The 25908-nt window shown below is 49.4% G+C and overlaps 39 non-coding genes and 8 pseudogenes across 39 annotated transcripts; 4 read left to right on the top strand and 43 right to left on the bottom strand.

The window, feature by feature from the left end:
* Positions 1-174: 174 nt before the first annotated feature.
* Positions 175-338, bottom strand: LOC134938076 (U1 spliceosomal RNA). The gene has a single exon (XR_010180729.1). It is a non-coding gene; the product is annotated as a U1 spliceosomal RNA (small nuclear RNA).
* Positions 339-478: 140 nt separating this feature from the next.
* On the bottom strand, positions 479-632 carry LOC134938131 (U1 spliceosomal RNA; annotated as a pseudogene).
* A 694-nt stretch (positions 633-1326) lies between these two features.
* On the bottom strand, positions 1327-1468 carry LOC134938110 (U1 spliceosomal RNA; annotated as a pseudogene).
* A 152-nt stretch (positions 1469-1620) lies between these two features.
* LOC134937935 (U1 spliceosomal RNA) lies at positions 1621-1784 on the bottom strand. The gene has a single exon (XR_010180619.1). It is a non-coding gene; the product is annotated as a U1 spliceosomal RNA (small nuclear RNA).
* A 671-nt stretch (positions 1785-2455) lies between these two features.
* Positions 2456-2618, bottom strand: LOC134938113 (U1 spliceosomal RNA). Its single transcript, XR_010180756.1, has one exon. It is a non-coding gene; the product is annotated as a U1 spliceosomal RNA (small nuclear RNA).
* Positions 2619-2770: 152 nt separating this feature from the next.
* Positions 2771-2934, bottom strand: LOC134937946 (U1 spliceosomal RNA). Its single transcript, XR_010180628.1, has one exon. It is a non-coding gene; the product is annotated as a U1 spliceosomal RNA (small nuclear RNA).
* Positions 2935-3630: 696 nt separating this feature from the next.
* LOC134938065 (U1 spliceosomal RNA) lies at positions 3631-3772 on the bottom strand (annotated as a pseudogene).
* A 152-nt stretch (positions 3773-3924) lies between these two features.
* On the bottom strand, positions 3925-4088 carry LOC134937990 (U1 spliceosomal RNA). Its single transcript, XR_010180667.1, has one exon. It is a non-coding gene; the product is annotated as a U1 spliceosomal RNA (small nuclear RNA).
* A 674-nt stretch (positions 4089-4762) lies between these two features.
* Positions 4763-4925, bottom strand: LOC134938095 (U1 spliceosomal RNA). Its single transcript, XR_010180744.1, has one exon. It is a non-coding gene; the product is annotated as a U1 spliceosomal RNA (small nuclear RNA).
* A 151-nt stretch (positions 4926-5076) lies between these two features.
* Positions 5077-5240, bottom strand: LOC134938004 (U1 spliceosomal RNA). The gene has a single exon (XR_010180679.1). It is a non-coding gene; the product is annotated as a U1 spliceosomal RNA (small nuclear RNA).
* Positions 5241-5913: 673 nt separating this feature from the next.
* On the bottom strand, positions 5914-6076 carry LOC134938093 (U1 spliceosomal RNA). Its single transcript, XR_010180743.1, has one exon. It is a non-coding gene; the product is annotated as a U1 spliceosomal RNA (small nuclear RNA).
* A 151-nt stretch (positions 6077-6227) lies between these two features.
* On the bottom strand, positions 6228-6391 carry LOC134938003 (U1 spliceosomal RNA). The gene has a single exon (XR_010180678.1). It is a non-coding gene; the product is annotated as a U1 spliceosomal RNA (small nuclear RNA).
* Positions 6392-7064: 673 nt separating this feature from the next.
* LOC134938087 (U1 spliceosomal RNA) lies at positions 7065-7227 on the bottom strand. Its single transcript, XR_010180738.1, has one exon. It is a non-coding gene; the product is annotated as a U1 spliceosomal RNA (small nuclear RNA).
* Positions 7228-7379: 152 nt separating this feature from the next.
* LOC134938015 (U1 spliceosomal RNA) lies at positions 7380-7543 on the bottom strand. Its single transcript, XR_010180688.1, has one exon. It is a non-coding gene; the product is annotated as a U1 spliceosomal RNA (small nuclear RNA).
* Positions 7544-8212: 669 nt separating this feature from the next.
* On the bottom strand, positions 8213-8375 carry LOC134938041 (U1 spliceosomal RNA). The gene has a single exon (XR_010180707.1). It is a non-coding gene; the product is annotated as a U1 spliceosomal RNA (small nuclear RNA).
* A 152-nt stretch (positions 8376-8527) lies between these two features.
* LOC134938018 (U1 spliceosomal RNA) lies at positions 8528-8691 on the bottom strand. The gene has a single exon (XR_010180690.1). It is a non-coding gene; the product is annotated as a U1 spliceosomal RNA (small nuclear RNA).
* A 675-nt stretch (positions 8692-9366) lies between these two features.
* On the bottom strand, positions 9367-9529 carry LOC134938123 (U1 spliceosomal RNA). Its single transcript, XR_010180764.1, has one exon. It is a non-coding gene; the product is annotated as a U1 spliceosomal RNA (small nuclear RNA).
* A 152-nt stretch (positions 9530-9681) lies between these two features.
* Positions 9682-9846, bottom strand: LOC134937987 (U1 spliceosomal RNA). Its single transcript, XR_010180663.1, has one exon. It is a non-coding gene; the product is annotated as a U1 spliceosomal RNA (small nuclear RNA).
* Positions 9847-10517: 671 nt separating this feature from the next.
* LOC134938075 (U1 spliceosomal RNA) lies at positions 10518-10681 on the bottom strand. The gene has a single exon (XR_010180728.1). It is a non-coding gene; the product is annotated as a U1 spliceosomal RNA (small nuclear RNA).
* Positions 10682-10821: 140 nt separating this feature from the next.
* On the bottom strand, positions 10822-10975 carry LOC134938130 (U1 spliceosomal RNA; annotated as a pseudogene).
* A 694-nt stretch (positions 10976-11669) lies between these two features.
* LOC134938109 (U1 spliceosomal RNA) lies at positions 11670-11811 on the bottom strand (annotated as a pseudogene).
* Positions 11812-11963: 152 nt separating this feature from the next.
* LOC134937975 (U1 spliceosomal RNA) lies at positions 11964-12127 on the bottom strand. The gene has a single exon (XR_010180653.1). It is a non-coding gene; the product is annotated as a U1 spliceosomal RNA (small nuclear RNA).
* Positions 12128-12802: 675 nt separating this feature from the next.
* On the bottom strand, positions 12803-12965 carry LOC134938122 (U1 spliceosomal RNA). The gene has a single exon (XR_010180763.1). It is a non-coding gene; the product is annotated as a U1 spliceosomal RNA (small nuclear RNA).
* Positions 12966-13117: 152 nt separating this feature from the next.
* Positions 13118-13282, bottom strand: LOC134937986 (U1 spliceosomal RNA). The gene has a single exon (XR_010180662.1). It is a non-coding gene; the product is annotated as a U1 spliceosomal RNA (small nuclear RNA).
* A 671-nt stretch (positions 13283-13953) lies between these two features.
* On the bottom strand, positions 13954-14117 carry LOC134938074 (U1 spliceosomal RNA). The gene has a single exon (XR_010180727.1). It is a non-coding gene; the product is annotated as a U1 spliceosomal RNA (small nuclear RNA).
* Positions 14118-14257: 140 nt separating this feature from the next.
* LOC134938129 (U1 spliceosomal RNA) lies at positions 14258-14411 on the bottom strand (annotated as a pseudogene).
* A 694-nt stretch (positions 14412-15105) lies between these two features.
* LOC134938108 (U1 spliceosomal RNA) lies at positions 15106-15247 on the bottom strand (annotated as a pseudogene).
* A 152-nt stretch (positions 15248-15399) lies between these two features.
* Positions 15400-15563, bottom strand: LOC134937934 (U1 spliceosomal RNA). Its single transcript, XR_010180618.1, has one exon. It is a non-coding gene; the product is annotated as a U1 spliceosomal RNA (small nuclear RNA).
* Positions 15564-16234: 671 nt separating this feature from the next.
* LOC134938097 (U1 spliceosomal RNA) lies at positions 16235-16397 on the bottom strand. Its single transcript, XR_010180746.1, has one exon. It is a non-coding gene; the product is annotated as a U1 spliceosomal RNA (small nuclear RNA).
* A 152-nt stretch (positions 16398-16549) lies between these two features.
* LOC134937974 (U1 spliceosomal RNA) lies at positions 16550-16713 on the bottom strand. The gene has a single exon (XR_010180652.1). It is a non-coding gene; the product is annotated as a U1 spliceosomal RNA (small nuclear RNA).
* A 672-nt stretch (positions 16714-17385) lies between these two features.
* LOC134938089 (U1 spliceosomal RNA) lies at positions 17386-17548 on the bottom strand. Its single transcript, XR_010180740.1, has one exon. It is a non-coding gene; the product is annotated as a U1 spliceosomal RNA (small nuclear RNA).
* A 154-nt stretch (positions 17549-17702) lies between these two features.
* On the bottom strand, positions 17703-17866 carry LOC134938098 (U1 spliceosomal RNA). The gene has a single exon (XR_010180747.1). It is a non-coding gene; the product is annotated as a U1 spliceosomal RNA (small nuclear RNA).
* Positions 17867-18538: 672 nt separating this feature from the next.
* Positions 18539-18701, bottom strand: LOC134938121 (U1 spliceosomal RNA). The gene has a single exon (XR_010180762.1). It is a non-coding gene; the product is annotated as a U1 spliceosomal RNA (small nuclear RNA).
* A 152-nt stretch (positions 18702-18853) lies between these two features.
* LOC134937939 (U1 spliceosomal RNA) lies at positions 18854-19017 on the bottom strand. Its single transcript, XR_010180623.1, has one exon. It is a non-coding gene; the product is annotated as a U1 spliceosomal RNA (small nuclear RNA).
* A 671-nt stretch (positions 19018-19688) lies between these two features.
* Positions 19689-19851, bottom strand: LOC134938143 (U1 spliceosomal RNA). Its single transcript, XR_010180774.1, has one exon. It is a non-coding gene; the product is annotated as a U1 spliceosomal RNA (small nuclear RNA).
* A 152-nt stretch (positions 19852-20003) lies between these two features.
* On the bottom strand, positions 20004-20167 carry LOC134937937 (U1 spliceosomal RNA). Its single transcript, XR_010180621.1, has one exon. It is a non-coding gene; the product is annotated as a U1 spliceosomal RNA (small nuclear RNA).
* Positions 20168-20782: 615 nt separating this feature from the next.
* On the bottom strand, positions 20783-20945 carry LOC134938073 (U1 spliceosomal RNA). The gene has a single exon (XR_010180726.1). It is a non-coding gene; the product is annotated as a U1 spliceosomal RNA (small nuclear RNA).
* A 152-nt stretch (positions 20946-21097) lies between these two features.
* On the bottom strand, positions 21098-21261 carry LOC134938024 (U1 spliceosomal RNA). Its single transcript, XR_010180695.1, has one exon. It is a non-coding gene; the product is annotated as a U1 spliceosomal RNA (small nuclear RNA).
* A 698-nt stretch (positions 21262-21959) lies between these two features.
* On the bottom strand, positions 21960-22094 carry LOC134938137 (U1 spliceosomal RNA; annotated as a pseudogene).
* A 152-nt stretch (positions 22095-22246) lies between these two features.
* On the bottom strand, positions 22247-22410 carry LOC134937938 (U1 spliceosomal RNA). Its single transcript, XR_010180622.1, has one exon. It is a non-coding gene; the product is annotated as a U1 spliceosomal RNA (small nuclear RNA).
* Positions 22411-23081: 671 nt separating this feature from the next.
* On the bottom strand, positions 23082-23244 carry LOC134938106 (U1 spliceosomal RNA). The gene has a single exon (XR_010180753.1). It is a non-coding gene; the product is annotated as a U1 spliceosomal RNA (small nuclear RNA).
* A 152-nt stretch (positions 23245-23396) lies between these two features.
* Positions 23397-23560, bottom strand: LOC134937966 (U1 spliceosomal RNA). Its single transcript, XR_010180646.1, has one exon. It is a non-coding gene; the product is annotated as a U1 spliceosomal RNA (small nuclear RNA).
* A 671-nt stretch (positions 23561-24231) lies between these two features.
* LOC134938126 (U1 spliceosomal RNA) lies at positions 24232-24394 on the bottom strand. The gene has a single exon (XR_010180767.1). It is a non-coding gene; the product is annotated as a U1 spliceosomal RNA (small nuclear RNA).
* A 144-nt stretch (positions 24395-24538) lies between these two features.
* LOC134938662 (U5 spliceosomal RNA) lies at positions 24539-24653 on the top strand. Its single transcript, XR_010181176.1, has one exon. It is a non-coding gene; the product is annotated as a U5 spliceosomal RNA (small nuclear RNA).
* Positions 24654-24923: 270 nt separating this feature from the next.
* LOC134938636 (U5 spliceosomal RNA) lies at positions 24924-25039 on the top strand. The gene has a single exon (XR_010181155.1). It is a non-coding gene; the product is annotated as a U5 spliceosomal RNA (small nuclear RNA).
* Positions 25040-25325: 286 nt separating this feature from the next.
* LOC134938652 (U5 spliceosomal RNA) lies at positions 25326-25441 on the top strand. The gene has a single exon (XR_010181168.1). It is a non-coding gene; the product is annotated as a U5 spliceosomal RNA (small nuclear RNA).
* A 274-nt stretch (positions 25442-25715) lies between these two features.
* On the top strand, positions 25716-25831 carry LOC134938645 (U5 spliceosomal RNA). Its single transcript, XR_010181163.1, has one exon. It is a non-coding gene; the product is annotated as a U5 spliceosomal RNA (small nuclear RNA).
* Positions 25832-25908: the final 77 nt, after the last annotated feature.

Raw genomic sequence — 25908 nt, 5'->3', positions numbered from 1 at the left:
AAAGGGTGTTGGCCCTGCAGCACTACCTGTAGTTTGCATTGTGCGTTGGAAGGCACAAAGTAAGCAGACAGGAGAAGTCAGGAGAGTGCACAAGGGCATAGAAGGCAGGGGCTCAAGAAAAGAGAAGTGGAAACAGACAGCAAACTAGGCTAAAGAGAGACCTGAGACAAAGAGATCTGAATTATACGAGTAGCCGACCAGAGGAAACACAAATTATGCAATCAAGTGTCCCACATTTGGGGAAATCGTAGGAGCAGCACACCCAGAGTGCAATGGGTGAGCCTTGCCCTGGGAGAAGCACCTTCCTGATCATAGTATCTCACCTGGCAGGTAAGTAGGAGTTGGGCTTGAGCTGGGGAGGGTCGCTGCTCGGGCACTTCCCTGTCAAGTGAAGGAGATCCAACTGAGGCAGCACAAGGAAACTCTCAAAAAAAGAACAAGGCTAGAGGAAGATCTGAGACAAAGAAATCTGACTTTTACCAGAGCTGACCAGAGGAAAGCACAAATAATGCAGTCGAGTTTCCCATATTTGGGGAAATCACAGGGGTCAGCATACCCAGAATGCAATGAATGAACCTCACCCTGGGAGAACAATCTTCATGACCATGGTATCTCCTATGCAAAATAAGTATGATTTGGGATAGGGCTGGGGAGGGCCGCTGCTCAGGCACATCTCTGTCAAGTAAAGGAGATTCAACTGAGGCAGCACAAGGGAACTCTCATCTGGGGACAACAACTGCAGGGAGAACACATATTTTCAGATGAACATGGGAGAGCAGAAGGCTGCCTAATACTGAAGCACCCCAAACAACAAACCAAATGCAACAACTAGTACAAGCATTCCTGGGGGAAGGTCTGCAGAAGACGGATTTGCATACGGTGATGTCATCCAAGCAGTGGGCCAAAGTTGGCTGGAACCCTCATCTGCATATGAAAAGAGAAAAGGGGTATGCAGGGCATGGCGGCCTTTTGCGGCGCTTGGATGACCCTTAGTTCGCATTAAACACCTCCACCCTCCGTCGGTGTGGGGCTCATGTTGGCTATGCCCCAGCCCCTGAAGCATTCAAGCTGATTTCTTGCAGTAGCTGGGCACTGTAACAGCTCCAGAGCTGCTCTGAAAGGCAAGTAAAAGGGTGTGGGCCCTGCAGCACTACCTGTAGTTTGCATTGTGCGTTGGAAGGCACAAAGTAAGCAGACAGGAGGAGAAGTCATTAGAGTCCACAAGGGTATAGAAGGGAGGGGCTCAAGAAAAAAGAAGTGGAAACAGACAGCAAACTAGGCTGGAGAGAGACCTGAGACAAAGAGATCTGAATTATATGAGAGCCGACCAGGGGAAACACAAATTATGCAGTCAAGTTTCCCACATTTGGGGAAATCGCAGGGGCAGCACACCCAGAGTGCAATGGGTGAGCCTTGCCCTGGGAGAAGCACCTACATGATCATAGTATCTCACCTGGCAGGTAAGTAGGAGTTGGGCTAGAGCTGGGGAGGGTCGCTGCTCGGGCACCCCCCTGTCAAGTGAAGGAGATCCAACTGAGGCAGCACAAGGGAACTCTCGAAAGAAGAACAAGGCTAGAGGTAGATCTGAGACAAAGAAATCTGACTTTTACCAGAGCTGACCAGAGGAAAGCACAAACACAGTCCCCCACTACCACAAATAATGCAGTTGAGTTTCCCACATTTGGGGAAATCACAGGGGTCAGCATACCCAGAATGCAATGAATGAACCTAACCCTGGGAGAACAATCTTCATGACCATGGTATCTCCTATGCAAAATAAGTATGATTTGGGATAGGGCTGGGGAGGGCCGCTGCTCAGGCACATCTCTGTCAAGTAAAGGAGATTCAACTGAGGCAGCACAAGGGAACTCTCATCTGGGGACAACAACTGCAGGGAGAACACATATTTTCAGATGAACATGGGAGGGCAGAAGGCTGCCTAATACTGAAGCACCCCCAAACAACAAACCAAATGCAACAACTAGTAAAAGCATTCCTGGGAGAAGGTCTGCAGAAGACGGATTTGCATACGGTGATGTCATCCAAGCAGTGGGCCAAAGTTGGCTGGAACCCTCATCTGCATATGAAAAGAGAAAAGGGTTATGCAGGGCATGGCGGCCTTTTGCGGTGCTTGGATGACCCCTAGTTTGCATTAAACACCTCCATTCTCCTTCGGTGTGGGGCTCATGTTGGCTATGCCCCAGCCCCTGAAGTATTCAAGCTGATTTCTTGCAGCAGCTGGGCACTGTAACAGCTCCAGAGCTGCTCTGTAAGGCAAGTAAAAGGGTGTGGGCCCTGCAGCACTACCTGTAGTTCGCATTGTGCGTTGGAAGGCACAAAGTAAGCAGACAGGAGAAGTCAGGAGAGTGCACAAGGGCATAGAAGGCAGGGGCTCAAGAAAAGAGAAGTGGAAACAGACAGCAAACTAGGCTGGAGAGAGACCTGAGACAAAGAGATCTGAATTATACGAGCGCCGACCAGGGGAAGCACAAATTATGCAGTCAAGTTTCCCACATTTGGGGAAATCGCAGGAGCAGCACACCCAGAGTGCATTGGGTGAGCCTTGCCCTGGGAGAAGCACCTTCATGATCATAGTATCTCACCTGGCAGGTATGTAGGAGTTGGGCTAGAGCTGGGGAGGGTCGCTGCTCGGGTACCCCCCTGTAAAGTGAAGGAGATCCAACTGAGGCAGCACAAGGGAACTCTCGAAAGAAGAACAAGGCTAGAGGAAAATCTGAGACAAAGAAATCTGACTTTTACCAGAGCTGACCAGAGGAAAGCACAAACACAGTCCCCCACTACCACAAATAATGCAGTCAAGTTTCCCACATTTGGGGAAATCACAGGGGTCAGCATACCCAAAATGCAATGAATGAACCTCACCCTGGGAGAACAATCTTCATGACCATGGTATCTCCTATGCAAAATAAGTATGATTTGGAATAGGGCTGGGGAGGGCCGCTGCTCATGCACATCTCTGTCAAGTAAAGGAGATTCGACTGAGGCAGCACAAGGGAACTCTCATCTGGGGACAACAACTGCAGGGAGAACACATATTTTCAGATGAACATGGGAGGGCAGAAGGCTTGCATAATACTGAAGCACCCCCAAACAACAAACCAAATGCAACAACTAGTGCAAGCATTCCTGGGGGAAGTTCTGCAGAAGACGGATTTGCATACTTTGATGTCATCCAAGCAGTGGGTCAAAGTTGGCTTCAACCCTCATCTGCATATGAAAAGAGAAAAGGGGCGTGCAGGGCATGGCGGCCTTTTGCGGTGCTTGGATGACCCCTAGTTCGCATTAAACACCTCCACCCTCCTTTGGTGTGGGGCTCATGTTGGCCATGCCCCATCCCCTGAAGCATTCAAGCTGATTTCTTGCAGCAGCTGGGCACTGTAACAGCTCCAGAGCTGCTCTGTAAGGCAAGTAAAAGGGTGTGGGCCCTGCAGCACTACCTGTAGTTTGCATTGTACATTGGAAGGCACAAAGTAAGCAGACGGGAGCAGAAGTCAGGATAGTGCACAAGGGTATAGAAGAGAGGGGCTCAAGAAAAAAGAAGTGGAAACAGACAGCAAACTAGGCTGGAGAGAGACCTGAGACAAAGAGATCTGAATTATATGAGAGCCGACCAGGGGAAACACAAATTATGCAGTCAAGTTTCCCACATTTGGGGAAATCGCAGGGGCAGCACACCCAGAGTGCAATGGGTGAGCCTTGCCCTGGGAGAAGCACCTTCATGATCATAGTATCTCACCTGGCAGGTAAGTAGGAGTTGGGCTAGAGCTGGGGAGGGTCGCTGCTCGGGCACCCCCTTGTCAAGTGAAGGAGATCCAACTGAGGCAGCACAAGGGAACTCTTGAAAGAAGAACAAGGCTAGAGGAAGATCTGAAACAAAGAAATCTGACTTTTACCAGAGCTGACCAGAGGAAAACACAAACACAGTCCCCCACTACCACAAATAAAGCAGTCGAGTTTCCCACATTTGGGGAAATCACAGGGGTCAGCATACCCAGAATGCAATGAATGAACCTCACCCTGGGAGAATAATCTTCATGACCATGGTATCTCCTATGCAAAATAAGTATGATTTGGGATAGGGCTGGGGAGGGCCGCTGCTCAGGCACATCTCTGTCAAGTAAAGGAGATTCAAATGAGGCAGCACAAGGGAACTCTCATCTGGGGACAACAACTGCAGGGAGAACATATATTTTCAGATGAACATGGGAGGGCAGAAGGCTGCCTAATACTGAAGCACCCCCAAACAACAAACCAAATGCAACAACTAGTGCAAGCATTCCTGGGGGAAGGCCTGCCGCAGATGGATTTGCATATGGTGATGTCATCCAAGCAGTGGGTCAAAGTTGGCTTCAACCCTCCTCTGTATATGAAAAGAGAAAAGGGGCGTGCAGGGCATGGTGGCCTTTTGCGGCGCTTGGCTGACCCCTAGTTCGCATTAAACACCTCCACCCTCCTTTGGTGTGGGGCTCATGTTGGCCATGCCCCATCCCCTGAAGCATTCAAGCAGATTTCTTGCAGCAGCTGGGCACTGTAACAGCTCCAGAGCTGCTCTGTAAGGCAAGTAAAAGGGTGTGGGCCCTGCAGCACTACCTGTAGTTTGCATTGTGCATTGGAAGGCACAAAGTAAGCAGACCGGAGGAGAAGTCAGGATAGTGCACAAGGGTATAGAAGGGAGCGGCTGCAGAAAAGAGAAGTGGAAACAGACAGCAAACTAGGCTGGAGAGAGACCTGAGACAAAGAGATCTGAATTATACGAGAGCCGACCAGGGGAAACACAAATTATGCAGTCAAGTTTTCCACATTTGGGGAAATCGCAGGGGCAGCACACCCAGAGTACAATGGGTGAGCCTTGCCCTGGGAGAAGCACCTTCATGATCATAGTATCTCACCTGGCTGGTAAGTAAGAGTTGGGCTAGAGCTGGGGAGGGTCGCTGCTCGGGCACCCCCTGTCAAGTGAAGGAGATCCAACTGAGGCAGCACAAGGGAACTCTCGAAAGAAGAACAAGGCTAGAGGAAGATCTGAAACAAAGAAATCTGACTTTTACCAGAGATGACCAGAGGAAAGCACAAACACAGTCTCCCACTACCACAAATAATGCAGTCAAGTTTCCCACATTTGGGGAAATCACAGGGGTCAGCATACCCAAAATGCAATGAATGAACCTCACCCTGGGAGAAAAATCTTCATGACCATGGTATCTCCTATGCAAAATAAGTATGATTTGGAATAGGGCTGGGGAGAGCCGCTGCTCATGCACATCTCTGTCAAGTAAAGGAGATTCAACTGAGGCAGCACAAGGGAACTCTCATCTGGGGATAACAACTGCAGGGAGAACACATATTTTCAGATGAACATGGAGGGCAGAAGGCTGCCTAATACTGAAGCACCCCCAAACAACAAACCAAATGCAACAACTAGTGCAAGCATTCCTGGGGGAAGGCCTGCCGCAGATGGATTTGCATATGGTGATGTCATCCAAGCAGTGGGTCAAAGTTGGCTTCAACCCTCGTCTGCATATGAAAACAGAAAAGGGGCGTGCAGGGCATGGTGGCCTTTTGCGGCGCTTGGCTGACCCCTAGTTTGCATTAAACACCTCCACCCTCCTTCGGTGTGGGGCTCATGTTGGCTATGCCCCAGCCCCTGAAGCATTCAAGCTGATTTCTTGCAGCAGCTGGGCACTGTAACAGCTCCAGAGCTGCTCTGTAAGGCAAGTAAAAGGGTGTGGGCCCTGCAGCACTACCTGTAGTTTGCATTGTGCATTGGAAGGCACAAAGTAAGCAGACCGGAGGAGAAGTCAGGATAGTGCACAAGGGTATAGAAGGGAGCGGCTGCAGAAAAGAGAAGTGGAAACAGACAGCAAACTAGGCTGGAGAGAGACCTGAGACAAAGAGATCTGAATTATACGAGAGCCGACCAGGGGAAACACAAATTATGCAGTCAAGTTTTCCACATTTGGGGAAATCGCAGGGGCAGCACACCCAGAGTACAATGGGTGAGCCTTGCCCTGGGAGAAGCACCTTCATGATCATAGTATCTCACCTGGCTGGTAAGTAAGAGTTGGGCTAGAGCTGGGGAGGGTCGCTGCTCGGGCACCCCCTGTCAAGTGAAGGAGATCCAACTGAGGCAGCACAAGGGAACTCTCGAAAGAAGAACAAGGCTAGAGGAAGATCTGAAACAAAGAAATCTGACTTTTACCAGAGATGACCAGAGGAAAGCACAAACACAGTCTCCCACTACCACAAATAATGCAGTCAAGTTTCCCACATTTGGGGAAATCACAGGGGTCAGCATACCCAAAATGCAATGAATGAACCTCACCCTGGGAGAAAAATCTTCATGACCATGGTATCTCCTATGCAAAATAAGTATGATTTGGAATAGGGCTGGGGAGAGCCGCTGCTCATGCACATCTCTGTCAAGTAAAGGAGATTCAACTGAGGCAGCACAAGGGAACTCTCATCTGGGGATAACAACTGCAGGGAGAACACATATTTTCAGATGAACATGGAGGGCAGAAGGCTGCCTAATACTGAAGCACCCCCAAACAACAAACCAAATGCAACAACTAGTGCAAGCATTCCTGGGGGAAGGCCTGCCGCAGATGGATTTGCATATGGTGATGTCATCCAAGCAGTGGGTCAAAGTTGGCTTCAACCCTCGTCTGCATATGAAAACAGAAAAGGGGCGTGCAGGGCATGGTGGCCTTTTGCGGCGCTTGGCTGACCCCTAGTTTGCATTAAACACCTCCACCCTCCTTCGGTGTGGGGCTCATGTTGGCTATGCCCCAGCCCCTGAAGAATTCAAGCTGATTTCTTGCAGCAGCTGGGCACTGTAACAGCTCCAGAGCTGCTCTGTAAGGCAAGTAAAAGGGTGTGGGCCCTGCAGCACTACCTGTAGTTTGCATTGTGCATTGGAAGGCACAAAGTAAGCAGACGGGAGGAGAAGTCAGGATAGTGCACAAGGGTATAGAAGGGAGCGGCTGAAGAAAAGAGAAGTGGAAACAGACAGCAAACTAGGCTGGAGAGAGACCTGAGACAAAGAGATCTGAATTATTCGAGAGCCGACCAGGGGAAACACAAATTATGCAGTCAAGTTTCCCACATTTGGGGAAATCGCAGGAGCAGCACACCCAGAGTACAATGGGTGAGCCTTGCCCTGGGAGAAGCACCTTCATGATCATAGTATTTCACCTGGCAGGTAAGTAGGAGTTGGTCTAGAGCTGGGGAGGGTCGCTGCTCGGGTACCCCCCTGTAAAGTGAAGGAGATCCAACTGAGGCAGCACAAGGGAACTCTCGAAAGAAGAACAAGGCTAAAGGAAAATCTGAGACAAAGAAATCTGACTTTTACCAGAGCTGACCAGAAGAAATCACAAACACAGCCTCCCACTACCACAAATAATGCAGTCAAGTTTCCCACATTTGGGGAAATCACAGGGGTCAGCATACCCAAAATGCAATGAATGAACCTCACCCTGGGAGAAAAATCTTCATGACCATGGTATCTCCTATGCAAAATAAGTATGGAATAGGGCTGGGGAGGGCCGCTGCTCATGCACATCTCTATCAAGTAAAGGAGATTCAACTGAGGCAGCACAAGGGAACTCTCATCTGGGGACAACAACTGCAGGGAGAACATATATTTTCAGATGAACATGGGAGGGCAGAAGGCTGCCTAATACTGAAGCACCCCCAAACAACAAACCAAATGCAACAACTAGTGCAAGCATTCCTGGGGGAAGGCCTGCCGCAGATGGATTTGCATATGGTGATGTCATCCAAGCAGTGGGTCAAAGTTGGCTTCAACCCTCGTCTGCATATGAAAAGAGAAAAGGGGCGTGCAGGGCATGGTGGCCTTTTGCGGCGCTTGGCTGACCCCTAGTTTGCATTAAACACCTCCACCCTCCTTTGGTGTGGGGCTCATGTTGGCTATGCCCCAGCCCCTGAAGCATTCAAGCTGATTTCTTGCAGCAGCTGGGCACTGTAACAGCTCCAGAGCTGCTCTGTAAGGCAAGTAAAAGGGTGTGGGCCCTGCAGCACTACCTGTAGTTCGCATTGTGCGTTGGAAGGCACAAAGTAAGCAGACAGGAGAAGAAGTAAGGATAGTGCGCAAGGGCATAGAAGGGAGCGGCTCAAGAAAAGAGAAGTGGAAACAGACAGCAAACTAGGCTGGAGAGAGACCTGAGACAAAGAGATCTGAATTATACGAGAGCCGACCAGGGGAAACACAAATTATGCAGTCAAGTTTCCCACATTTGGGGAAATCGCAGGGGCAGCACACCCAGAGTGCAATGGGTGAGCCTTGCCCTGGGAGAAGCACCTTCATGATCATAGTATCTCACCTGGCAGGTAAGTAGGAGTTGGGCTAGAGCTGGGGAGGGTCTCTGCTCGGGCACCCCCCTGTCAAGTGAAGGAGATCCAACTGAGGCAGCACAAGGGAACTCTCGAAAGAAGAACAAGGCTAGAGGAAGATCTGAAACAAAGAAATCTGACTTTTACCAGAGCTGACCAGAGGAAAACACAAACACAGTCCCCCACTACCACAAATAAAGCAGTCAAGTTTCCCACATTTGGGGAAATCACAGGGGTCAGCATACCCAGAATGCAATGAATGAACCTCACCCTGGGAGAATAATCTTCATGACCATGGTATCTCCTATGCACAATAAGTATGATTTGGGATAGAGCTGGGGAGGGCCGCTGCTCAGGCACATCTCTGTCAAGTTAAGGAGATTCAACTGAGGCAGCACAAGGGAACTCTCATCTGGGGACAACAACTGCAGGGAGAACACATATTTTCAGATGAACATTGGAGGGCAGAAGGCTGCCTAATACTGAAGCACCCCCAAACTACAAACCAAATGCAACAACTAGTGCAAGCATTCCTGGGGGAAGGCCTGCCGCAGATGGATTTGCATATGGTGATGTCATCCAAGCAGTGGGTCAAAGTTGGCTTCAACCCTCGTCTGCATATGAAAACAGAAAAGGGGCGTGCAGGGCATGGGTGGCCTTTTGCGGCGCTTGTCTGACCCCTAGTTTGCATTAAACACCTCCACCCTCCTTCGGTGTGGGGCTCATGTTGGCTATGCCCCAGCCCCTGAAGCATTCAAGCTGATTTCTTGCAGCAGCTGGGCACTGTAACAGCTCCAGAGCTGCTCTGTAAGGCAAGTAAAAGGGTGTGGGCCCTGCAGCACTACCTGTAGTTTGCATTGTGCATTGGAAGGCACAAAGTAAGCAGACGGGAGGAGAAGTCAGGATAGTGCACAAGGGTATAGAAGGGAGCGGCTGAAGAAAAGAGAAGTGGAAACAGACAGCAAACTAGGCTGGAGAGAGACCTGAGACAAAGAGATCTGAATTATACGAGAGCCGACCAGGGGAAACACAAATTATGCAGTCAAGTTTCCCACATTTGGGGAAATCGCAGGAGCAGCACACCCAGAGTACAATGGGTGAGCCTTGCCCTTGGAGAAGCACCTTCCTGATCATAGTATCTCACCTGGCAGGTAAGTAGGAGTTGGGCTAGAGCTGGGGAGGGTCGCTGTTCAGGCACCCCCCTGCCAAGTGAAGGAGATCCAACTGAGGCAGCACAAGGAAACTCTCGAAAAAAGAACAAGGCTAGAGGAAGATCTGAGACAAAGAAATCTGACTTTTAACAGAGCTGACCAGAGGAAAGCACAAACACAGTCCCCCACTACCACAAATAATGCAGTCGAGTTTCCCACATTTGGTGGAAATCACAGGGGTCAGCATACCCAGAATGCAATGAATGAACCTCACCCTGGGAGAACAATCTTCATGATAATGGTATCTCCTATGCAAAATAAGTATGATTTGGGATAGGGCTGGGGAGGGCCGCTGCTCAGGCACATCTCTGTCAAGTAAAGGAGATTCAACTGAGGCAGCACAAGGGAACTCTCATCTGGGGACAACAACTGCAGGGAGAACACATATTTTCAGATGAAAATGGGAGAGCAGAAGGCTGCCTAATACTGAAGCACCCCCAAACAACAAAACAAATGCAACAACTAGTACAAGCATTCCTGGGAAAAGGTCTGCAGAAGACGGATTTGCATACGGTGATGTCATCCAAGCAGTGGGCCAAAGTTGGCTGGAACCCTCATCTGCATATGAAAAGAGAAAAGGGTTATGCAGGGCATGGCGGCCTTTTGCGGTGCTTGGATGACCCTTAGTTCGCATTAAACACCTCCACCCTCCGTCGGTGTGGGGCTCATGTTGGCTATGCCCCAGCCCCTGAAGCATTCAAGCTGATTTCTTGCAGCAGCTGGGCACTGTAACAGCTCCAGAGCTGCTCTGTAAGGCAAGTAAAAGGGTGTTGGCCCTGCAGCACTACCTGTAGTTTGCATTGTGCGTTGGAAGGCACAAAGTAAGCAGACAGGAGAAGTCAGGAGAGTGCACAAGGGCATAGAAGGCAGGGGCTCAAGAAAAGAGAAGTGGAAACAGACAGCAAACTAGGCTAAAGAGAGACCTGAGACAAAGAGATCTGAATTATACGAGTAGCCGACCAGAGGAAACACAAATTATGCAATCAAGTGTCCCACATTTGGGGAAATCGTAGGAGCAGCACACCCAGAGTGCAATGGGTGAGCCTTGCCCTGGGAGAAGCACCTTCCTGATCATAGTATCTCACCTGGCAGGTAAGTAGGAGTTGGGCTTGAGCTGGGGAGGGTCGCTGCTCGGGCACTTCCCTGTCAAGTGAAGGAGATCCAACTGAGGCAGCACAAGGAAACTCTCAAAAAAAGAACAAGGCTAGAGGAAGATCTGAGACAAAGAAATCTGACTTTTACCAGAGCTGACCAGAGGAAAGCACAAATAATGCAGTCGAGTTTCCCATATTTGGGGAAATCACAGGGGTCAGCATACCCAGAATGCAATGAATGAACCTCACCCTGGGAGAACAATCTTCATGACCATGGTATCTCCTATGCAAAATAAGTATGATTTGGGATAGGGCTGGGGAGGGCCGCTGCTCAGGCACATCTCTGTCAAGTAAAGGAGATTCAACTGAGGCAGCACAAGGGAACTCTCATCTGGGGACAACAACTGCAGGGAGAACACATATTTTCAGATGAACATGGGAGAGCAGAAGGCTGCCTAATACTGAAGCACCCCAAACAACAAACCAAATGCAACAACTAGTACAAGCATTCCTGGGGGAAGGTCTGCAGAAGACGGATTTGCATACGGTGATGTCATCCAAGCAGTGGGCCAAAGTTGGCTGGAACCCTCATCTGCATATGAAAAGAGAAAAGGGGTATGCAGGGCATGGCGGCCTTTTGCGGCGCTTGGATGACCCTTAGTTCGCATTAAACACCTCCACCCTCCGTCGGTGTGGGGCTCATGTTGGCTATGCCCCAGCCCCTGAAGCATTCAAGCTGATTTCTTGCAGTAGCTGGGCACTGTAACAGCTCCAGAGCTGCTCTGAAAGGCAAGTAAAAGGGTGTGGGCCCTGCAGCACTACCTGTAGTTTGCATTGTGCGTTGGAAGGCACAAAGTAAGCAGACAGGAGGAGAAGTCATTAGAGTCCACAAGGGTATAGAAGGGAGGGGCTCAAGAAAAAAGAAGTGGAAACAGACAGCAAACTAGGCTGGAGAGAGACCTGAGACAAAGAGATCTGAATTATATGAGAGCCGACCAGGGGAAACACAAATTATGCAGTCAAGTTTCCCACATTTGGGGAAATCGCAGGGGCAGCACACCCAGAGTGCAATGGGTGAGCCTTGCCCTGGGAGAAGCACCTACATGATCATAGTATCTCACCTGGCAGGTAAGTAGGAGTTGGGCTAGAGCTGGGGAGGGTCGCTGCTCGGGCACCCCCCTGTCAAGTGAAGGAGATCCAACTGAGGCAGCACAAGGGAACTCTCGAAAGAAGAACAAGGCTAGAGGTAGATCTGAGACAAAGAAATCTGACTTTTACCAGAGCTGACCAGAGGAAAGCACAAACACAGTCCCCCACTACCACAAATAATGCAGTTGAGTTTCCCACATTTGGGGAAATCACAGGGGTCAGCATACCCAGAATGCAATGAATGAACCTAACCCTGGGAGAACAATCTTCATGACCATGGTATCTCCTATGCACAATAAGTATGATTTGGGATAGAGCTGGGGAGGGCCGCTGCTCAGGCACATCTCTGTCAAGTTAAGGAGATTCAACTGAGGCAGCACAAGGGAACTCTCATCTGGGGACAACAACTGCAGGGAGAACACATATTTTCAGATGAACATTGGAGGGCAGAAGGCTGCCTAATACTGAAGCACCCCCAAACTACAAACCAAATGCAACAACTAGTGCAAGCATTCCTGGGGGAAGGCCTGCCGCAGATGGATTTGCATATGGTGATGTCATCCAAGCAGTGGGTCAAAGTTGGCTTCAACCCTCGTCTGCATATGAAAACAGAAAAGGGGCGTGCAGGGCATGGGTGGCCTTTTGCGGCGCTTGTCTGACCCCTAGTTTGCATTAAACACCTCCACCCTCCTTCGGTGTGGGGCTCATGTTGGCTATGCCCCAGCCCCTGAAGCATTCAAGCTGATTTCTTGCAGCAGCTGGGCACTGTAACAGCTCCAGAGCTGCTCTGTAAGGCAAGTAAAAGGGTGTGGGCCCTGCAGCACTACCTGTAGTTTGCATTGTGCATTGGAAGGCACAAAGTAAGCAGACGGGAGGAGAAGTCAGGATAGTGCACAAGGGTATAGAAGGGAGCGGCTGAAGAAAAGAGAAGTGGAAACAGACAGCAAACTAGGCTGGAGAGAGACCTGAGACAAAGAGATCTGAATTATACGAGAGCCGACCAGGGGAAACACAAATTATGCAGTCAAGTTTCCCACATTTGGGGAAATCGCAGGAGCAGCACACCCAGAGTACAATGGGTGAGCCTTGCCCTTGGAGAAGCACCTTCCTGATCATAGTATCTCACCTGGCAGGTAAGTAGGAGTTGGGCTAGAGCTGGGGAGGGTCGCTGTTCAGGCACCCCCCTGCCAAGTGAAGGAGATCCAACTGAGGCAGCACAAGGAAACTCTCGAAAAAAGAACAAGGCTAGAGGAAGATCTGAGACAAAGAAATCTGACTTTTAACAGAGCTGACCAGAGGAAAGCACAAACACAGTCCCCCACTACCACAAATAATGCAGTCGAGTTTCCCACATTTGGTGGAAATCACAGGGGTCAGCATACCCAGAATGCAATGAATGAACCTCACCCTGGGAGAACAATCTTCATGATAATGGTATCTCCTATGCAAAATAAGTATGATTTGGGATAGGGCTGGGGAGGGCCGCTGCTCAGGCACATCTCTGTCAAGTAAAGGAGATTCAACTGAGGCAGCACAAGGGAACTCTCATCTGGGGACAACAACTGCAGGGAGAACACATATTTTCAGATGAAAATGGGAGAGCAGAAGGCTGCCTAATACTGAAGCACCCCCAAACAACAAAACAAATGCAACAACTAGTACAAGCATTCCTGGGAAAAGGTCTGCAGAAGACGGATTTGCATACGGTGATGTCATCCAAGCAGTGGGCCAAAGTTGGCTGGAACCCTCATCTGCATATGAAAAGAGAAAAGGGTTATGCAGGGCATGGCGGCCTTTTGCGGTGCTTGGATGACCCTTAGTTCGCATTAAACACCTCCACCCTCCGTCGGTGTGGGGCTCATGTTGGCTATGCCCCAGCCCCTGAAGCATTCAAGCTGATTTCTTGCAGCAGCTGGGCACTGTAACAGCTCCAGAGCTGCTCTGTAAGGCAAGTAAAAGGGTGTTGGCCCTGCAGCACTACCTGTAGTTTGCATTGTGCGTTGGAAGGCACAAAGTAAGCAGACAGGAGAAGTCAGGAGAGTGCACAAGGGCATAGAAGGCAGGGGCTCAAGAAAAGAGAAGTGGAAACAGACAGCAAACTAGGCTAAAGAGAGACCTGAGACAAAGAGATCTGAATTATACGAGTAGCCGACCAGAGGAAACACAAATTATGCAATCAAGTGTCCCACATTTGGGGAAATCGTAGGAGCAGCACACCCAGAGTGCAATGGGTGAGCCTTGCCCTGGGAGAAGCACCTTCCTGATCATAGTATCTCACCTGGCAGGTAAGTAGGAGTTGGGCTTGAGCTGGGGAGGGTCGCTGCTCGGGCACTTCCCTGTCAAGTGAAGGAGATCCAACTGAGGCAGCACAAGGAAACTCTCAAAAAAAGAACAAGGCTAGAGGAAGATCTGAGACAAAGAAATCTGACTTTTACCAGAGCTGACCAGAGGAAAGCACAAATAATGCAGTCGAGTTTCCCATATTTGGGGAAATCACAGGGGTCAGCATACCCAGAATGCAATGAATGAACCTCACCCTGGGAGAACAATCTTCATGACCATGGTATCTCCTATGCAAAATAAGTATGATTTGGGATAGGGCTGGGGAGGGCCGCTGCTCAGGCACATCTCTGTCAAGTAAAGGAGATTCAACTGAGGCAGCACAAGGGAACTCTCATCTGGGGACAACAACTGCAGGGAGAACACATATTTTCAGATGAACATGGGAGAGCAGAAGGCTGCCTAATACTGAAGCACCCCAAACAACAAACCAAATGCAACAACTAGTACAAGCATTCCTGGGGGAAGGTCTGCAGAAGACGGATTTGCATACGGTGATGTCATCCAAGCAGTGGGCCAAAGTTGGCTGGAACCCTCATCTGCATATGAAAAGAGAAAAGGGGTATGCAGGGCATGGCGGCCTTTTGCGGCGCTTGGATGACCCTTAGTTCGCATTAAACACCTCCACCCTCCGTCGGTGTGGGGCTCATGTTGGCTATGCCCCAGCCCCTGAAGCATTCAAGCTGATTTCTTGCAGTAGCTGGGCACTGTAACAGCTCCAGAGCTGCTCTGAAAGGCAAGTAAAAGGGTGTGGGCCCTGCAGCACTACCTGTAGTTTGCATTGTGCGTTGGAAGGCACAAAGTAAGCAGACAGGAGGAGAAGTCATTAGAGTCCACAAGGGTATAGAAGGGAGGGGCTCAAGAAAAAAGAAGTGGAAACAGACAGCAAACTAGGCTGGAGAGAGACCTGAGACAAAGAGATCTGAATTATATGAGAGCCGACCAGGGGAAACACAAATTATGCAGTCAAGTTTCCCACATTTGGGGAAATCGCAGGGGCAGCACACCCAGAGTGCAATGGGTGAGCCTTGCCCTGGGAGAAGCACCTACATGATCATAGTATCTCACCTGGCAGGTAAGTAGGAGTTGGGCTAGAGCTGGGGAGGGTCGCTGCTCGGGCACCCCCCTGTCAAGTGAAGGAGATCCAACTGAGGCAGCACAAGGGAACTCTCGAAAGAAGAACAAGGCTAGAGGTAGATCTGAGACAAAGAAATCTGACTTTTACCAGAGCTGACCAGAGGAAAGCACAAACACAGTCCCCCACTACCACAAATAATGCAGTTGAGTTTCCCACATTTGGGGAAATCACAGGGGTCAGCATACCCAGAATGCAATGAATGAACCTAACCCTGGGAGAACAATCTTCATGACCATGGTATCTCCTATGCAAAATAAGTATGATTTGGGATAGGGCTGGGGAGGGCCGCTGCTCAGGCACATCTCTGTCAAGTAAAGGAGATTCAACTGAGGCAGCACAAGGGAACTCTCATCTGGGGACAACAACTGCAGGGAGAACACATATTTTCAGATGAACATGGGAGGGCAGAAGGCTGCCTAATACTGAAGCACCCCCAAACAACAAACCAAATGCAACAACTAGTAAAAGCATTCCTGGGAGAAGGTCTGCAGAAGACGGATTTGCATACGGTGATGTCATCCAAGCAGTGGGCCAAAGTTGGCTGGAACCCTCATCTGCATATGAAAAGAGAAAAGGGTTATGCAGGGCATGGCGGCCTTTTGCGGTGCTTGGATGACCCCTAGTTTGCATTAAACACCTCCATTCTCCTTCGGTGTGGGGCTCATGTTGGCTATGCCCCAGCCCCTGAAGTATTCAAGCTGATTTCTTGCAGCAGCTGGGCACTGTAACAGCTCCAGAGCTGCTCTGTAAGGCAAGTAAAAGGGTGTGGGCCCTGCAGCACTACCTGTAGTTCGCATTGTGCGTTGGAAGGCACAAAGTAAGCAGACAGGAGAAGTCAGGAGAGTGCACAAGGGCATAGAAGGCAGGGGCTCAAGAAAAGAGAAGTGGAAACAGACAGCAAACTAGGCTGGAGAGAGACCTGAGACAAAGAGATCTGAATTATACGAGCGCCGACCAGGGGAAGCACAAATTATGCAGTCAAGTTTCCCACATTTAGGGAAATCGCAGGAGCAGCACACCCAGAGTGCAATGGGTGAGCCTTGCCCTGGGAGAAGCACCTTCATGATCATAGTATCTCACCTGGCAGGTATGTAGGAGTTGGGCTAGAGCTGGGGAGGGTCGCTGCTCGGGTACCCCCATGTCAAGTGAAGGAGATCAAACTGAGGCAGCACAATGGAACTCTCGAAAGAAGAACAAGGCTAGAGGAAGATCTGAGACAAAGAAATCTGACTTTTACCAGAGCTGACCAGAGGAAAACACAAAAACAGTCCCCCACTACCACAAATAATGCAGTTGAGTTTCCCACATTTGGGGAAATCACAGGGGTCAGCATACCCAGAATGCAATGAATGAACCTCACCCTGGGAGAACAATCTTTATGACCATGGTATCTCCTATGCAAAATAAGTATGATTTGGGATAGGGCTGGGGAGGGCCGCTGCTCAGGCACATCTCTGTCAAGTAAAGGAGATTCAACTGAGGCAGCACAAGGGAACTCTCATCTGGGGACAACAACTGCAGGGAGAACACATATTTTCAGATGAACATGGGAGGGCAGAAGGCTGCCTAATACTGAAGCATGCCCAAACAACAAAACAAATGCAACAACTAGTACAAGCATTCCTGGGGGAAGGTCTGCAGAAGACGGATTTGCATACGGTGATGTCATCCAAAGCAGTGGGTCAAAGTTGGCTTCAACCCTCGTCTGCATATGAAAAGAGAAAAGGGGTATGCAGGGCATGGCGGCCTTTTGCGGCGCTTGGATGACCCTTAGTTCGCATTAAACACCCCCACCCTCCTTCGGTGTGGGGCTCATGTTGGCCATGCCCCAGCCCCTGAAGCATTCAAGCTGATTTCTTGCAGCAGCTTGGCACTGTAACAGCTCCAGAGCTGCTCTGTAAGGCAAGTAAAAGGGTGTGGGCCCTGCAGCACTACCTGTAGTTTGCATTGTGCATTGGAAGGCACAAAGTAAGCAGACGGGAGAAGTAAGGATAGTGCGCAAGGCCATAGAATGGAGCGGCTTAAGAAAAGAGAAGTGGAAACAGACAGCAAACTAGGCTGGAGAGAGACCTGAGACAAAGAGATCTGAATTATACGAGAGCCGACCAGGGGAAACACAAATTATGCAGTCAAGTTTCCCACATTTGGGGAAATCGCAGGAGCAGCACACCCAGAGTGCAATGGGTGAGCCTTGCCCTGGGAGAAGCACCTACGTGATCATAGTATCTCACCTGGCAGGTAAGTAGGAGTTGGGCTAGAGCTGGGGAGGGTCGCTGCTCGGGTACCCCCCCCTGTCAAGTAAAGGAGATCCAACTGAGGCAGCACAAGGGAATTCTCGAAAGAAGAACAAGGCTAGAGGAAGATCTGAGACAAAGAAATCTGACTTTTACCAGAGCTGACCAGATGAAAACACAAACACAGTCCCCCACTACCACAAATAATGCTGTCGAGTTTCCCACATTTCGGGAAATCACAGGGGTCAGCATACCCAGAATGCAATGAATGAACCTCACACTGGGAGAATAATCTTCATGACCATGGTCTCTCCTATGCAAAATAAGTATGATTTGGGATAGGGCTGGGGAGGGCCGCTGCTCAGGCACATCTCTGTCAAGTAAAGGAGATTCAACTGAGGCAGCATAAGGGAACTCTCATCTGGGGACAACAACTGCAGGGAGAACACATATTTTCAGATGAACATGGGAGGGCAGAAGGCTGCCTAATACTGAAGCACCCCCAAACAACAAACCAAATGCAACAACTAGTGCAAGCATTCCTGGGGGAAGGCCTGCAGCAGATGGATTTGCATATGGTGATGTCATCCAAAGCAGTGGGTCAAAGTTGGCTTCAACCCTCGTCTGCATATGAAAAGAGAAAAGGGGCGTGCAGGGCATGGCGGCCTTTTGCGGTGCTTGGATGACCCCTAGTTCGCATTAAACACCTCCACCCTCCTTCGGTGTGGGGCTCATGTTGGCTATGCCCCAGCCCCTGAATCATTCAAGCTGATTTCTTGCAGTAACTGGGCACTGTAACTGCTCCAGAGCTGCTCTGTACGGCAAGTAAAAGGGTGTGGGCCCTGCAGCACTACCTGTAGTTTGCATTGTGCATTGGAAGGCACAAAGTAAGCAGACGGGAGAAGTAAGGATAGTGCGCAAGGCCATAGAATGGAGCGGCTTAAGAAAAGAGAAGTGGAAACAGACAGCAAACTAGGCTGGAGAGAGACCTGAGACAAAGAGATCTGAATTATACGAGAGCCGACCAGGGGAAACACAAATTATGCAGTCAAGTTTCCCACATTTGGGGAAATCGCAGGGGCAGCACATCCAGAGTGCAATGGGTGAGCCTTGCCCTGGGAAAAGCACCTTCATGATTATAGTATCTCACCTGGCAGGTAAGTAGAAGTTGGGCTAGAGCTGGGGAGAGTCGCTGCACGGGCACCCCCCTGTCAAGTGAAGGAGATCCAACTGAGGCAGCACAAGGGAACTCTCGAAAGAAGAACAAGGCTAGAGGAAGATCTGAAACAAAGAAATCTGACTTTTACCAGAGCTGACCAGAGGAAAGCACAAACACAGTCCCCCACTACCACAAATAATGCAGTTGAGTTTCCCACATTTGGGGAAATCACAGGGGTCAGCATACCCAGAATGCAATGAATGAACCTCACCCTGGGAGAACAATCTTCAAGACCATGGTCTCTCCTATGCAAAATAAGTATGATTTGGGATAGGGCTGGGGAGGGCCGCTGCTCAGGCACATCTCTGTCAAGTAAAGGAGATTCAACTGAGGCAGCACAAGGGAACTCTCATCTGGGGACAACAACTGCAGGGAGAACACATATTTTCAGATGAACATGGGAGGGCAGAAGGCTGCCTAATACTGAAGCACCCCCAAACAACAAACCAAATGCAACAACTAGTGCAAGCATTCCTGGGGGAAGGCCTGCAGCAGATGGATTTGCATATGGTGATGCCATCCAAGCAGTGGGTCAAAGTTGGCTTCAACCCTCGTCTGCATATGAAAAGAAAAAAGGGGCGTGCAGGGCATGGCGGCCTTTTGCGGCGCTTGGATGACCCCTAGTTCGCATTACACACCTCCACCCTCCTTCGGTGTGGGGCTCATGTTGGCTATGCCCCAGCCCCTGAAGCATTCAAGCTGATTTCTTGCAGCAGCTGGGCACTGTAACTGCTCCAGAGCTGCTCTGTAAGGCAAGTAAAAGGGTGTGGGCCCTGCAGCACTACCTGTAGTTTGCATTGTGCGTTGGAAGGCACGAAGTAAGCAGACGGGAGAAGTCAGGATAGTGCGCAAGGGCATAGAAGGGAGCGGCTCAAGAAAAGAGAAGTGGAAACAGACAGCAAACTAGGCTGGAGAGAGACCTGAGACAAAGAGATCTGAATTATACGAGAGATGACCAAGGGAAACACAAATTATGCAGTCAAGTTTCCCACATTTGGGGAAATCGCAGGGGCATTACAACCAGAGTGCAATGGGTGAGCCTTGCCCTGGGAGAAGCACCTTCATGATCATAGTATCTCACCTGGCAGGTAAGTAGGAGTTGGGCTAGAGCTGGGGAGGGTCGCTGCTCGGGCACCCCCCTCTCAAGTGAAAGAGATCCAACTGAGGCAGCACAAGGGAACTCTCGAAAGAAGAACAAGGCTAGAGGAAGATCTGATATAAAGAAATCTGATTTTTACCAGAGCTGACCAGAGGAAAGCACAAACACAGTCCCCCACTACCACAAATAATGCAGTCGAGTTTCCCACATTTGGGGAAATCACAGGGGTCAGCATACCCAAAATGCAATGAATGAACCTCACCCTCGGAGAACAATCTTCATGACCATGGTATCTCCTATGCAAAATAAGTATGATTTGGGATAGGGCTGGGGAGGGCCGCTGCTCAGGCACATCTCTGTCAAGTAAAGGAGATTCAACTGAGGCAGCACAAGGGAACTCCCATCTGGGGACAACAACTTCAGGGAGAACACATATTTTCAGATGAACATGGGAGGGCAGAAGGCTGCCTAATACTGAAGCACCCCCAAACAACAAACCAAATGCAACAACTAGTACAAGCATTCCTGGGGGAAGTTCTGCAGAAGACGGATTTGCATACGGTGATGTCATCCAAGCAGTGGGCCAAAGTTGGCTGGAACCCTCATCTGCATTTGAAAAGTGAAAAGGGGTATGCAGGGCATGGCGGCCTTTTGCGGCGCTTGGATGACCCTTAGTTCGCATTAAACACCCCCACCCTCCTTCGGTGTGGGGCTCATGTTTGCTATGCCCCAGCCCCTGAAGCATTCAAGCTGATTTCTTGCAGCAGCTGGGCACTGTAACAGCTCCAGAGCTGCTCTGTACGGCAAGTAAAAGGGTGTGGGCCCTGCAGCACTACCTGTAGTTTGCATTGTGCATTGGAAGGCACTTAAGAAAAGAGAAGTGGAAACAGGCAGCAAACTAGGCTGGAGAGAGACCTGAGACAAAGAGATCTGAATTATACGAGAGCCGACCAGGGGAAACACAAATTATGCAGTCAAGTTTCCCACATTTGGGGAAATTGCAGGAGCAGCACACCCAGAGTGCAATGGGTGAGCCTTGCCCTGGGAGAAGCACCTACGTGATCATAGTATCTCACCTGGCAGGTAAGTAGGAGTTGGGCTAGAGCTGGGGAGGGTCGCTGCTCGGGTACCCCCCTGTCAAGTGAAGGAGATCCAACTGAGGCAGCACAAGGGAATTCTCGAAAGAAGAACAAGGCTAGAGGAAGATCTGAGACAAAGAAATCTGACTTTTACCAGAGCTGACCAGAGGAAAACACAAACACAGTCCCCCACTACCACAAATAATGCTGTCGAGTTTCCCACATTTGGGGAAATCACAGGGGTCAGCATACCCAGAATGCAATGAATGAACCTCACACTGGGAGAATAATCTTCATGACCATGGTCTCTCCTATGCAAAATAAGTATGATTTGGGATAGGACTGGGGAGGGCCGCTGCTCAGGCACATCTCTTTCAAGTAAAGGAGATTCAACTGAGGCAGCATAAGGGAACTCTCATCTGGGGACAACAACTGCAGGGAGAACACATATTTTCAGATGAACATGGGAGGGCAGAAGGCTGCCTAATACTGAAGCACCCCCAAACAACAAACCAAATGCAACAACTAGTGCAAGCATTCCTGGGGGAAGGCCTGCAGCAGATGGATTTGCATATGGTGATGTCATCCAAAGCAGTGGGTCAAAGTTGGCTTCAACCCTCGTCTGCATATGAAAAGAGAAAAGGGGCGTGCAGGGCATGGCGGCCTTTTGCGGCGCTTGGATGACCCCTAGTTCGCATTAAACACCTCCACCCTCCTTCGGTGTGGGGCTCATGTTGGCTATGCCCCAGCCCCTGAAGCATTCAAGCTGATTTCTTGCAGTAGCTGGGCACTGTAACTGCTCCAGAGCTGCTCTGTACGGCAAGTAAAAGGGTGTGGGCCCTGCAGCACTACCTGTAGTTTGCATTGTGCATTGGAAGGCACAAAGTAAGCAGACGGGAGAAGTAAGGATAGTGCGCAAGGCCATAGAATGGAGCGGCTTAAGAAAAGAGAAGTGGAAACAGACAGCAAACTAGGCTGGAGAGAGACCTGAGACAAAGAGATCTGAATTATACGAGAGCCGACCAGGGGAAACAAATTATGCAGTCAAGTTTCCCACATTTGGGGAAATCGCAGGGGCAGCACATCCAGAGTGCAATGGGTGAGCCTTGCCCTGGGAGAAGCACCTTCATGATTATAGTATCTCACCTGGCAGGTAAGTAGAAGTTGGGCTAGAGCTGGGGAGAGTCGCTGCACGGGCACCCCCCTGTCAAGTGAAGGAGATCCAACTGAGGCAGCACAAGGGAACTCTCGAAAGAAGAACAAGGCTAGAGGAAGATCTGAAACAAAGAAATCTGACTTTTACCAGAGCTGACCAGAGGAAAGCACAAACACAGTCCCCCACTACCACAAATAATGCAGTTGAGTTTCCCACATTTGGGGAAATCACAGGGGTCAGCATACCCAGAATGCAATGAATGAACCTCACCCTGGGAGAACAATCTTCAAGACCATGGTCTCTCCTATGCAAAATAAGTATGATTTGGGATAGGGCTGGGGAGGGCCGCTGCTCAGGCACATCTCTTTCAAGTAAAGGAGATTCAACTGAGGCAGCACAAGGGAACTCTCATCTGGGGACAACAACTGCAGGGAGAACACATATTTTCAGATGAACATGGGAGGGCAGAAGGCTGCCTAATACTGAAGCACCCCCAAACAACAAACCAAATGCAACAACTAGTGCAAGCATTCCTGGGGGAAGGCCTGCAGCAGATGGATTTGCATATGGTGATGCCATCCAAGCAGTGGGTCAAAGTTGGCTTCAACCCTCGTCTGCATATGAAAAGAGAAAAGGGGCGTGCAGGGCATGGCGGCCTTTTGCGGCGCTTGGATGACCCCTAGTTCGCATTACACACCTCCACCCTCCTTCGGTGTGGGGCTCATGTTGGCTATGCCCCAGCCCCTGAAGCATTCAAGCTGATTTCTTGCAGCAGCTGGGCACTGTAACTGCTCCAGAGCTGCTCTGTAAGGCAAGTAAAAGGGTGTGGGCCCTGCAGCACTACCTGTAGTTTGCATTGTGCGTTGGAAGGCACGAAGTAAGCAGACGGGAGAAGTCAGGATAGTGCGCAAGGGCATAGAAGGGAGCGGCTCAAGAAAAGAGAAGTGGAAACAGACAGCAAACTAGGCTGGAGAGAGACCTGAGACAAAGAGATCTGAATTATACGAGAGATGACCAAGGGAAACACAAATTATGCAGTCAAGTTTCCCACATTTGGGGAAATCGCAGGGGCAGCACAACCAGAGTGCAATGGGTGAGCCTTGCCCTGGGAGAAGCACCTTCATGATCATAGTATCTCACCTGGCAGGTAAGTAGGAGTTGGGCTAGAGCTGGGGAGGGTCGCTGCTCGGGCACCCCCCTCTCAAGTGAAAGAGATCCAACTGAGGCAGCACAAGGGAACTCTCGAAAGAAGAACAAGGCTAGAGGAAGATCTGAGATAAAGAAATCTGATTTTTACCAGAGCTGACCAGAGGAAAGCACAAACACAGTCCCCCACTACCACAAATAATGCAGTCGAGTTTCCCACATTTGGGGAAATCACAGGGGTCAGCATACCCAGAATGCAATGAATGAACCTCACCCTGGGAGAACAATCTTCATGACCATGGTATCGCCTATGCAAAATAAGTATTATTTGGGATAGGGCTGGGGAGGGCCGCTGCTCAGGCACATCTCTGTCAAGTAAAGGAGATTCAACTGAGGCAGCACAAGGGAACTCTCATCTGGGGACAACAACTGCAGGGAGAACACATATTTTCAGATGAACATGGGAGGGCAGAAGGCTGCCTAATACTGAAGCACCCCCAAACAACAAACCAAATGCAACAACTAGTGCAAGCATTCCTGGGGGAAGGCCTGCAGCAGATGGATTTGCATATGGTGATGTCATCCAAACAGTAGGTCAAAGTTGGCTTCAACCCTCGTCTGCATATGAAAAGAGACAAGGGGCGTGCAGGGCATGGCGGCCTTTTGCGGCGCTTGGATGACCCCTAGTTCGCATTACACACCTCCACCCTCCTTCGGTGTGGGGCTCATGTTGGCTATGCCCCAGCCCCTGAAGCATTCAAGCTGATTTCTTGCAGCAGCTGGGCACTGTAACTGCTCCAGAGACGCTCTGTAAGGCAAGTAAAAGGGTGTGGGCCCTGCAGCACTACCTGTAGTTTGCATTGTGCGTTGGAAGGCACGAAGTAAGCAGACGGGAGAAGTCAGGATAGTGCGCAAGGGCATAGAAGGGAGCGGCTCAAGAAAAGAGAAGTGGAAACAGACAGCAAACTAGGCTGGAGAGAGACCTGAGACAAAGAGATCTGAATTATACGAGAGCCAACCAGGGGAAACACAAATTATGCAGTCAAGTTTCCCACATTTGGGGAAAACGCAGAAGCAGCACACCCAGAGTGCAATGGGTGAGCCTTGCCCTGGGAGAAGCACCTTCATGATCATAGTATCTCACCTGGCAGGTAAGTAGGAGTTGGGCTAGAGCTGGGGAGGGTCGCTGCTCGAGCATCCCCCTGTCAAGTAAAGGAGATTCAACTGAGGCAGCACAAGGGAACTCTCATCTGGGGACAACAACTGCAGGGAGAACACGTATTTTCAGATAAAAATCTTGGTCATGCTCTGGTTTCTCTTCAGAACGAACAAATCTTTCGCCTTTTACTAAAGATTTCCGTGAGAGGAGCAAAACCGAGTTTTATCTCAATTTTTGCATGCCCCATCTTTTTGGGGTTTCTTTTATCGGTTTAAAGATAGAATGAGTGTGCTTTAATGTAAGCTCATTTGCATAGAAATGACAGTAAATGTTTGTTTCTTTTCAAACAGAACTTTCTTGACCATGCTACTTGCTTGAAAGATCTGGGAGCACATGGAATACAGTACAAACCATGCTTATAGCAAGGAGAAGACAGGTGAGAAATCTGCTTTCTTTCAAATTGGGCGCTCACTTTGATCTGAATGAGGACTGCTGGCACGGCACTCAGGCGACAGGTGGAATCTTGGTTATGCTCTGGTTTCTCTTCAGAACGAACAAATCTTTCGCCTTTTACTAAAGATTTCCGTGGAGAGGAGCAAAACTGAGTTTTATCTCAATTTTTGCATGCCCCATATTATTGGGGTTTCTTTTATCGGATTAAAGACAGAACGAGTGTGCTTTCTTGTTAGCTTTAATGTAAGTTTATTTGCATAACAATGACAATAAATGTCTGTTTCTTTTCAAGCAGAACTTTCTTGACCATACTAATTGCTTGAAAGATCTGGGAGCACATGGAAAAGAGTACAAACCATGCTTATAGCAAGGGGAAGCCTGGTGAGAAATCTGCTTTCTTTCTTTCAAATTGGGTGCTCACTTTGAGCTGAATGAGGACTGCTGGCATGGCACTCAGGCGACAGGTGGAATCTTGGTCATGCTCTGGTTTCTCTTCAGAACGAACAAATCTTTCGCCTTTTACTAAAGATTTCAGTGGAGAGGAGCAAAACTGAGTTTTATCTCAATTTTTGCATGCCCCGTCTTATTGGGGTTTCTTTTATCAGTTTAAAGATAGAACGAGTGTGCTTTAATGTAAGCTCATTTGCATAGAAATGACAGTAAATGTTTGTTTCTTTTCAAACAGAACTTTCTTGACTATACTAATTGCTTGAAAGATCTGGGAGCACATGGAAAAGAGTACAAACCATGTTTATAGCAAGGGGAAGCCTGGTGAGAAATCTGCTTTCTTTCTTTCAAATTGGGTGCTCACTTTGAGCTGAATGAGGACTGCTGGCATGGCACTCAGGCGACAGGTAGAATCTTGGTCATGCTGTGGTTTCTCTTCAGAACGAACAAATCTTTTGCCTTTTACTAAAGATTTCCGTGGAGAGGAGCAAAACTGAGTTTTATCTCAATTTTTGCATGCCCCATCTTATTGGGGTTTTATTTTATCGGTTTAAAGATAGAACGAGTGTGCTTTAATGTAGGCTCATTTGCATAGAAATGACAGTAAATGTTTG

This window comes from Pseudophryne corroboree, chromosome 6, assembly GCF_028390025.1.
Source record: "Pseudophryne corroboree isolate aPseCor3 chromosome 6, aPseCor3.hap2, whole genome shotgun sequence".
Taxonomy (NCBI): Eukaryota; Metazoa; Chordata; class Amphibia; order Anura; family Myobatrachidae; genus Pseudophryne; species Pseudophryne corroboree.
This window is presented reverse-complemented; position numbering and strand designations above follow the sequence as displayed.